The sequence below is a fragment of the Euprymna scolopes genome, chromosome 23 (genome assembly GCF_053919585.1).
Source record: "Euprymna scolopes isolate OS-2025 chromosome 23, ASM5391958v1, whole genome shotgun sequence".
NCBI lineage: Eukaryota > Metazoa > Mollusca > Cephalopoda > Sepiida > Sepiolidae > Euprymna > Euprymna scolopes.
The window spans coordinates 31,642,049-31,652,264 of record NC_136504.1 but is presented as its reverse complement, the minus strand read 5'-3'; the positions used below and the strand labels follow the sequence as shown (position 1 = coordinate 31,652,264).

The window sequence follows — 10,216 nt, the reverse complement described above, 5'->3', positions numbered from 1 at the left end:
TCAGTGTCTCTCGCTGACATGATTATCCTATCAGTGTTTTGCATTATGTATTTTTCTATATATTTTTGGTGTAATTCACACAGTCTTCTATACAAATCAGTTATCTCCCGCCATCTTTCCTTTTCACGTTGAGTGGGCCAACATCGTCTTTTGGATGTAGTGCGTTGTGCATGGTCATGAGTTTCCTGGTCTTCTGATCGAGCTGTCTCAGTTTTTCTTTAGTTCACTTAATGAACGGCCCAGAGAATCTTACTAGTGATACTGCCTATCTGTTTATACATTTTATTAGGTCTCTGCTATATAATTCCGTTTCCAAAAAGTGTCTTGTTCTCCTTAGGTATTCCTTTCCAATTCTCTTTTTCATTCCTGTTGCTTTGATGGTGTCTGCTTCCAAAGCTTTTAGGTATTTATAAGCATCTTGTTCCCCTAGTGCCCTCATCTCCGTTTGGTTGGGTAGTTTCATGCCTTCTGTCGTCTCCAGTTTTCCCTTTCTTATAACTTGCAGCGCGTACTTTTCCATACTAAACTCCATTTGGATATACTGATTGAAACTACTTGTAGTATTTATTACTATCTCTAGTTCATTTTCGGTCCTTGCAAAAAGTTTCAGATCGTCCATGTACATCAGTTAGTTCATTTTTTCCTCTGTGTTAGAGAACTTGTGCCCGGCTTGAGACTCTCTCGGTATATTGTTCAGCGGCATCATGGATATTGTCATAGGGATTCTCCTTTGAAGATACCTCTTTGTATGTTAATTTCTGTTATGTGTTGTCCATCAGCTGTCAGTTTCGCTCTCGATGTTTTGCATTTTCAATGATGTTGATGATCCTATTTTGTTGTTTATACATTTTTAGGCATTCTATTATACATGTCTTGAGGGTCCTGTCGTATGCATTTTTGTAATCAATCACCGCCATGGTGAGATTCTTTCTCCGTCTTTTTACCTCCTTCAAGATCTTTTGATCTATATATAGCAGATCGCGTGTTTCTAATTATTATGCTAAGTAGTAGTATATGTATTAGTATTAATATTATTACTAGCAGAACCTGTGGAAATTCTACAGAGGAATCTTTCATATGTAATATATCGCCCCTAGCCACTCCAGGGGCGTTCAGCATAAATGAAGACACAACTATATTATTCTAGCCCTTTTGTATAAAACTTTATCGCGCCCTTACTAACTTTGATGAATTGTCTGGGCTGATTATTTCATTACAAAAACACCAATCAATTAACTCATGTGTCATCATTTTTTTTATAATTCTTGCATATGTTATCATTTTCGACAATCACTTTTCATGATTTTAAAACACAGTATCGCCCCCACTTACTAAAATATAAATTGGATAAATTGCCTGGACTGATGATTTTATTACAAACACACCAATCAATTAACTCACGTGTCATGATTTTTAATAATTCTTAAATATGTTACTAATTTCGAAAATCATTTTTCATAATTTAAAACCACCTTATAGCCTCCCCCTTACTAAAATAATAACTTTGATATATTGTCTCGATTGATTATTTCATGACAAACACACCACTCAACTCACATTTCATCATTTTTCATAATTCTTTGATATGTTACGCATTTCGACAATCATTTTTTTTTATTTCTAACCCGCATCATCGCCTCCCTTTAACTAAAATAATAACTTTGATATATTGCCGGGCGTATTATTTCATTGAAAACACATCAATCAATAAACTGACATTTAATCATTTTTCATAATTCTTGGAAATGTAACTAATTGCAACAACCATTTTTCATAACTTTAACCACATTATCGCCAAACCTTACAAAAATAATTACTTGGATATATTTCCTGGGTTGGTTATTTCATTACAAGCACACTAATCAATTAACTCACAACTCAGATTATTTTTTATAATTCTTGGAGTTTTTACTAATTTCGACAATCATTTTTATAATTTTAAAACACAGTATCGCTTCCCTTACTAAAATATTTACTTTGATATATTGTCTGGACTGATTATTTCATTACATATATGATACTAATTTCTATAACATTTTTCATAATTTTGACCCACATTACCGCCTCCCTCATTTCTTAAATAATAACTTTGATATATTGCCGGGGTTAATTATTTCAGTAAAAACACATCAATCAATTCCGGGCACTCCCATAGTATATATGTTTCACCTATGTTATCCAATCCTGGCTTACGTCGCATATTCTGCTAGTATACATCGTCCACCTATCTCATTCGATCCTGGGCTACGCTGGGTATTCTGATCCGACCTATCTCATTTAATCCCGGGACTGATTTTATGACCGCTACCCAACTGTTAAAAATATGCATGCAATAAAGTAATGTTAAATCGTAAACTGTTTCAGTCATTTCCAGGACTGTCTTTATATCCTCCAAACCACTGTTAAAAATATGCATGAAATAATGTAATTTCTAAATCGTAAACTGTTTAACCATTTCCGGGACTAACTTCATATCTCCCACCCCACTGTTAAAAAACACATTAAATAAAGTAATGTCTAAAACGTAGATGGGTGTAGCCATTTCCGGAACTGGTTTCATATCCCCCACCCACTGTTAAAAATATACTTGAAATAAAGTAATATTTAAATCAAACTGTTTCAGCAGCTTTTCGAAATTAATACATAAAAACCTTAACATGGTTAGAGATTAGGCAACCATTACGCAACATGAATTACTGAGTGTAATATCAGTTTCAGCATTCCAGTGACTTTAGTCCTCTCAAGGAGGAAAGGATTAAAGAGTTTTTTTTTACAAAGGCAACACTATTTATCAATGCCAAGAGGCCACTCAAGGATAAGGGTTAAAGAGTGTGCAGTATACAATAGGACAATATAATAATCGTTAGTAATGGAATTCCGGTAAATTTGTTTACTCATATGTAACGGCTCATCAAAAACTTGTTTGCGTTAGACTTGAAGACAACCATATTGTAATCAGCTGGAAAGCAGAAAATCGGAAGACAATTTCATAGGCGTGCAGTTCTAAGAAAGAAGCTTCGTTCATGGAATCTACATTTAGGTTTAGCCACAGATAAAGAGTGGGGAAAATTATTGATAGTGTTTTCTGCTAGACGGATGTTTCTTGTGAAAGTTTGGCGAGGGTGCACCATAGATTCGAGCTCAGTAGAGCACATGCCATGAAAATTACGATAAAGCAGAGACAAACTCGCAATATCTCTTCTGTGAGAAAGAGGTTGCAGGGAAGAGAAAAAGGCCATCCCCTATGAGGCTACAAAGTCTATTTTGAAATCTATCAAGGCAGGATAAGTCCTTTCTATCAGCTCCTGTCCAGATGTGGCAACAGTACTACTGCCATGAGGACATTAAGGACGAAAATGTGAACTCAGGAATACTTGATATAGTAACGTGACTTTTGGAATGTTACAAATAAGGCCCTAGCTTGCACTGATCCATTTACCTGATTTTTGGAATCAGGAGTACACCTATCTGATTTTTGGAGTATGTCATCTTATGTCTATGTAGTACATCATAAATATATTATATGCATCTTTATTAACAGAAGATAATGACTTGATCACCGGAAGTAAACACGTAATACTATCATCACCCCTACTCGAAAAGAAGGAGGAGATTATGCCTGTGATCTCATTAATCACTGACCAAATCCATTATCTCACATTTAATGTAATCTATATTTTAATACAGTAGCGTGTATGTTCATAAATATCAAACAAAGAAATTTGCCGGAAAGCGTGACATACAAAAGAACACACAGGCTATGGTATTAATATATAGATAATTCACTCAATTACTTGTTTGTCTGTCTCTTTCGGTATATTCTTTGTTTCTTCCTCCTCTTCCTCCTCCTCCTCATTATTTAACGTATTTCATCTTATTGATTCTAATTTTTAGTTCTTTCTTTGTCTTTGTTTTAAAATTAGCATTTATCGGTTGTATCTTCTCAGCCATCCCTCTGATTCCAATGTTCTCCATTTTTAACATATTATTATTATTATTATTATTATTATTGCTATTATTATTATTATTATCATTATTATTATTATTGATTGATTGCAACCTTTTGTCTTCGGAGACTATGGCTTTCTGCATTTGATGTACTGCATCGTCTTTTGTGGTTATACAGTCGATGGTGGAGTTGCTTCTCTAGATGCAGTCCTGGGCTGGTAATAAAAAGACCTCGGTTTCCCACATATCACGGTCCCCCTTTCGGCATGTAAGACAAATTCCGACGGAAAAGTCAATACAGTCGAAGCAAGGAAAGCTGCAGGAGTTGTCAGAAATGTGTTGAAGTGTTTCCCCATAGGCCTATCGGGGTTCCAAACCAGATTTTTGTCGGGGGTTACTACCTTTGTATTGACTTTCCCAAGGCATCCACAAGGCAGTGGAGCTATTTTCCATAGCCGCTATTATTATTATTATTATTATTATTATTATTATTATTATTATTATTATTATTATTATTATTATAAACTTCACAATGTTGTTATGCTTTACACCGGTTACTTTTCAGTCAAGTGCGGACTTTTACACTAAAGCATTCGAGCATAGTCAAAGGGACAATTAGATGGCATATATCTAGGTTGTTTACTGTTCCAAGCAGAAACAACTTCTGGAGTATAGTGATGTACTTAATTCCTAAAGTGGGCAATTGTTTCTCAAGACCAACTATAATAGGGCTAAGCGTAGCTATTATGATTGGCACGACATGAGTTGTATTGTTTCTGATAGTTCCGTAATTTCTCATTCTTGTTGTCTGCTACCTTGATATAGTTTGGGAAAGCCACATCAATAATTCGGCATTCATTGGCATTTTCATTCAGAACTACAGTATCTGGTTTCGTGTGAGCTATCTTTCGGTCACACTGACTTATAAAAGCCAAAGAATCTTAACTTTTTCATTTTCTAGTGCCGTTTCTGGGTGATGTTGGAACCACTTGTCTGTCACTTGGAGTCCAAACTTCTGGCACACTCACCAGTAAAGCGTTACATAACTTTTGACATGGCGTCGTGTGTACTGTTTTACAGCAAGTGTAGTATCTGTTCTCCGGATGCTGCACTTCCATTTCTTGTTCTCTCTCGCTGGAGGATCAGTCCTTCACGACTGAGACAATTTTTAATTTTTTGTACCTTTTCTCCACGTTAAAAAACGGCCCTGGTGTCTAACTCTGTCCCATGAGGAGGCATTGTAAATAGGTACACAAGTTTACAACGCGCACTACCAATGTGTGTTAATATTTCGGACTCACACTACACAGCCTGCACTACAACTACTACTTATTATTATTATTATTATTATTATTATTATTATTATTATTATTATTATTATTATTTCTATCTCTTTCAGGGTGTTATTTATCCTTTTTCCTTTTTATTTGACGTTTTCATTTCTTATTGCTTTTAATGTCCTTTTTCTTCTCCGTCTTTGTTCATAACCTATTATTTCTTCTACTATTGCATTTCTCCCTACAAATTCATTAACCAGTTTTCGTTTCTCATTCACAACTTTCTCTCCTCTTTTATAAAACCTTTCTTCTCTTTCTCTTATATTTTTCTATCCTCCTTATTCCCATCGGTTTTCTTTCATTTCCTCAGTCAAGATATGTTTCTTATTCTACTCCCTACCGCCGCCTTCGTTTAGATCGCTCGTATCAAACAATATCAAATTATAAATCAAGATGGCGTCGTTTTCTTTTTTAACATCTGCTGTCTCCGTAGGCGGGTAAAAAATGTTCTATCATGAATTCAATACACAAACCATAAAACCCATCAATATTTGCCTTTAGGAATATTTGCATAAGCTGAATATTGATTAGTGAATATTTGCCGACTTAAAACAGTTTGCATACATTTATGCGTATATGAAAAAGGTTAGTGCACAGATGCGTAAACTAATCATAAATATATCTATAGAAGACGGAAGATCAAACGTCTATGTACGTGTGCAAAGCAACACTCATACTTGACTGAGAGAATGTATCGCGTAGTGGTTGCAGTCTTAAATTGTGTTCTTTACGGGTCGAGTTCGAGCTCTGCCTTACGTAATATTATTATTTTCACTAATCTCCCTGAAGAAACAATGGCTCAATATATTCTCCCTCAAGCAATTGTTCAACTAGTAGAGTAGACTACAGTCTTAAAACTTGGTTTTAAAACTATTTTAAGAGATTAAAGAAGCTCCGAAATAACAGAAGTTTATCTGCTTTCCCCGGCATTTTCAGTGGGTCTATACTGCTCGTTGTAACTCGGTTCAAGGAAAGACAGTTCAGTGAAGATGCGATTGGGATTAAGTTACTCCTGCTTCACTATACACTTCCCGTTCAGGCACTCTTTTAGATAATAGAAATATTTCCATTAAAAATGAAAGGGGGCCTAACAGTACTTATTATTATTTGTTTATACTATTATTATTATTATTATTATTAGTAGTAGTAGTAGTAGTAGTAGTATTGTTATTAATAATATTATTATTATTATTATTGTTGTTGTTATAATAGTATTATTAATGTTGTTGTTGTTCTTAATATTATTATTTTTATTATAAACGAGGAATTGTCTTGCACATGTTCAGTTGTTTTATGTTTCTGTTTCTCTGGACATTTTTTTCTGGCCAACAGCAAGATCAGCGGCGGAGTTTAAAAACAAGGCCGATAGCCATTAGTCGCGTGCTCTCGTGTAATGAATGAATGCGTGAATGTAGGATTGACATAAAATTCTTAAAGATAAACGAAAATGGCCGAAAATGGGCTGAAATGACTTAAATAAATAAAAAGTAAATGACTTAGAATGACTTTAATGAACTTAAGGATGAATTGAATGGCCTTAAGAATGACTTGAATGCTCCTAAATAATTGGATTCCTTCAAAAACAACTTGAATGATCTAGAGAATGACTTGAATGGCTTTGAGACTGACTGGTTGTAAAGTGGATGATCATTTTACATTAAATTAATACAGAAAAGTTATCCCCCCAAGTTATCACAAAAATTATTTGATTTAGGGAATTTGAAACGTTATTTTCGTATTCACAAACCACGAAAACCAATAAATAGTGGTATAATAAACATACACAGAAATAAAAAGTACATATGTTACGGACCGACCGACCGACTGAGTGACTTATAGAGCTGCTTGCACACGACTAAAAAAAGTATTTTGTGGTATGCATTTAAAAAACAAAACTATTCTCCGACGGTCGGTCAGTCCGTCCGTAACACATTTACTTATTAGTTACAAACAAGTGTAGCATCGGTTAAGCACATATACTGCACTTTGATCTTAGACATGTGGCCAAGGAAAAGTTACATTTTGGACAAGTTTCAGAAAAGTCCAATGGATAGGTAAAAATTTATGGGACAAAAAGTGTCATTATTTGCAATTTTGGTACATTTTTTACCCCTTATGAGCCCCTTGAAATTCTGAATACCAATGATAATGGACAAACTATACAGCTTTACATCGTAACACATGTATATTTGAATTCGTCACCATGGGAGAGCACTATATAGATATACATATCAAGTTTTTTTTATTGAGAAATATAAAAAAGGGCATTTTTAGCACTAAAAGTTCCCCGGGGACGCAAAGAAGAATTTTACTAGGGTACCCATACTGGATTTATATTAAGAACAATGCCCTGAGCATTTTGGACAAGTTTCAGAAAAATGTAATGGATAGGTCCAAATGTATGGGGAAAAAGTGTCATTTTGTTTCAATTTTGGTATATTTTTGACCCCTTATGAACCACTTGGAATGCCGAATACTAGCGACAATGGACAAACAGTGCAGTTTCACACCTTAACACATGTAAATTCAGCAACATGGGAAACAACTATATAAGACATACATACCAAGTTTTTGTTGAGAAATATGAAAAACACGCCAGAAGAAAGTGCGTTTTCAGCACTGAAAGTACCCCGAACCAGACTTTTGCCAGGTTAATCCATACTGACTTTATATTAAGAACAATGGCCCACACATTTTGGGCAAGTTTCAGAAAAATCTGATGGATTTATCAAATGTTACGAGACAAAAAGTGTCATTTTCGGCCATTTTGAGACATTTCTTACCTCTTTTGAAACTCTACAAGCGAAATGGGAATTTCCGCACAAAACATACTTTCTACTATGCACATTTATATATTGAAATATAATTTGTGACAACATTTCAGGAAAAAACTAATGGACGGTTATCCGTCAATCGTCCAAACTAACGGACAGACAAACCCACACAAAAACATAGGTCCCTCTCCGTTAAATCGGGGGACCAAAATGTTACTCCATGTCCCTTGCTTAAAAAACGAGCCACGCATGCATAGACCCTTCTGTACGAAATATATTTTAAAATTGGTGCTGCATGGGAGTCACAAAAAGGTGTGTTTTCTAGCAGTAAATGTACCCGGGTCACCCATACTGGATTTATATTAAGAACAATGGCATCTACATTTTGGACAAGTTTCAGAAAAATCTAATGGATAGTTGAAAATTTATGGGGCAAAAAGTGCCATTTTTTTGCAATTTTGGTACATTTTTTACCCCTGATGAGCCACTTTGAATGCCGAATACCAATAGACAAGCAGTGCAGTTTTACACCTTTACACATGTATATTTACATTCAGCAACATGGTGAACCACTATATAGACATATCGAGTTTTGTTGACAAATATGAGAAACGCACCAGACGAAAGGGCGTTTTCAGCACATTCAAATCCAGTTTTGTCAGGGTCATCAATATTGAATTTATATTAAGAACAATGCCCTTCATATTTTGGGCAAGTTTCAGAAAAATCTAACGGATGGATCAAATGTTACGGGACAAGAAGTGCCATTTTTGGCCATTTTTGACCCCTTTTGAGCCCCTTCGAGCAAAACAGGATTTTTCGCAAAAAAAAAAAAAGAAAGAAAGATAAAAATGTTTTTACTATGCACATTTATATATTAAAATATAATTTGTGAAAAAATTTCAGGAAAAACTAATGGAGACTTATCCGTCAATAATCCGTACAAACAGACAGACGGACCCATTGAAGAAATAGGACCCTCTCTGATAAATCGGGGGACCAAAATGTTACTCCATACCCCTTGCTTAAAAAAAATAAAATAAAATGTAAATGTGTTACAGATCGACCGATGGACTGACTTGCATGCAACTAAAAATGCCTTAGAATGGAAAGGTTTCCCTTCACTTGCCAAGGAAAAGTTACAAATGTAAGTGAAGCATCTGTTAAGAAAATATACTACACTTTTATCTTAGCCATGTGGCCAGGGAAAAGTTACAAACATAAGTACAGCATGTAGCAAGAACAGATACTACACTTTGATCTTGGCCAAAAGGCCAAGAAAAGGCTATTTATTTGCTCCCCACCGATCAAATTAGGTACAAGGCCGATTTTTAATGTGAGGAGTAAAGGGAAATGGAGACCAACTCCCCGGGGAGTAGGGGAGCTGGATAGTGACAATTGGTATGAAGGGTTGCCCCTACATTGACCAAGGATTGCCTCCACATATGGTATTTTCTTGCAGAATCTGCCGGAGCAGATCCTACACTTTGATCTTGGCCAAAAGGCCAAGAAAAACTTAAAAAGCTAAGAACAGCATATATTAACAACAGACCTTTGATCTTACCAAAAGGCCAAGCACAAAAGTGTTACGGACAGACCGACCGACGGAGTGACTTATAAATAGCAAACGAAACAAGTAAGCGTTTCTAACTGAAAGTATTATTTGAATCTTAAATTCACGGTTTAACGGGCAATTGTCTTGCACATATTCGGATGTTTTATGTTTCTGTTTCCGTGCATATTTTTTCCGGCCAACAGCAACATCAGCAGTGGAGTTCAAACAAATAGCAAACGAAACAAGTAAGCGTTTCTAAGTGAATTTATTATTATTATTATTATTATTATTATTATTATTATTATTATTATTATGATTTTTATTATTATTATTATTATTATTGTTCTTCTTCTTATTATTATTATTTTTATTTCATCATTATCATTATTATTATTATCATTATTTCATTATCATTATTATTATTATTATTAGTAGTAGTAGTATTAAAAATTACTTTATGTTATTACTATTATTACTATCATTGTTACTAGTAGTAGTGGTAGTGGTAGTAGTATTGGTGATATGTTTTTGTTATTACTGTAGCTGTAATGACAGGTGTTTTTTTTTCTGCCATTACTATTGTTGCTGTTTTATTATTATTA

General features: G+C 34.6%; 1 pseudogene; it reads right to left on the bottom strand.

Moving 5' to 3' along the window:
- Positions 1 to 9,200: 9,200 nt before the first annotated feature.
- LOC145246262 (U2 spliceosomal RNA) lies at positions 9,201 to 9,345 on the bottom strand (annotated as a pseudogene).
- Between the last annotated feature and the right edge of the window lie 871 nt (positions 9,346 to 10,216).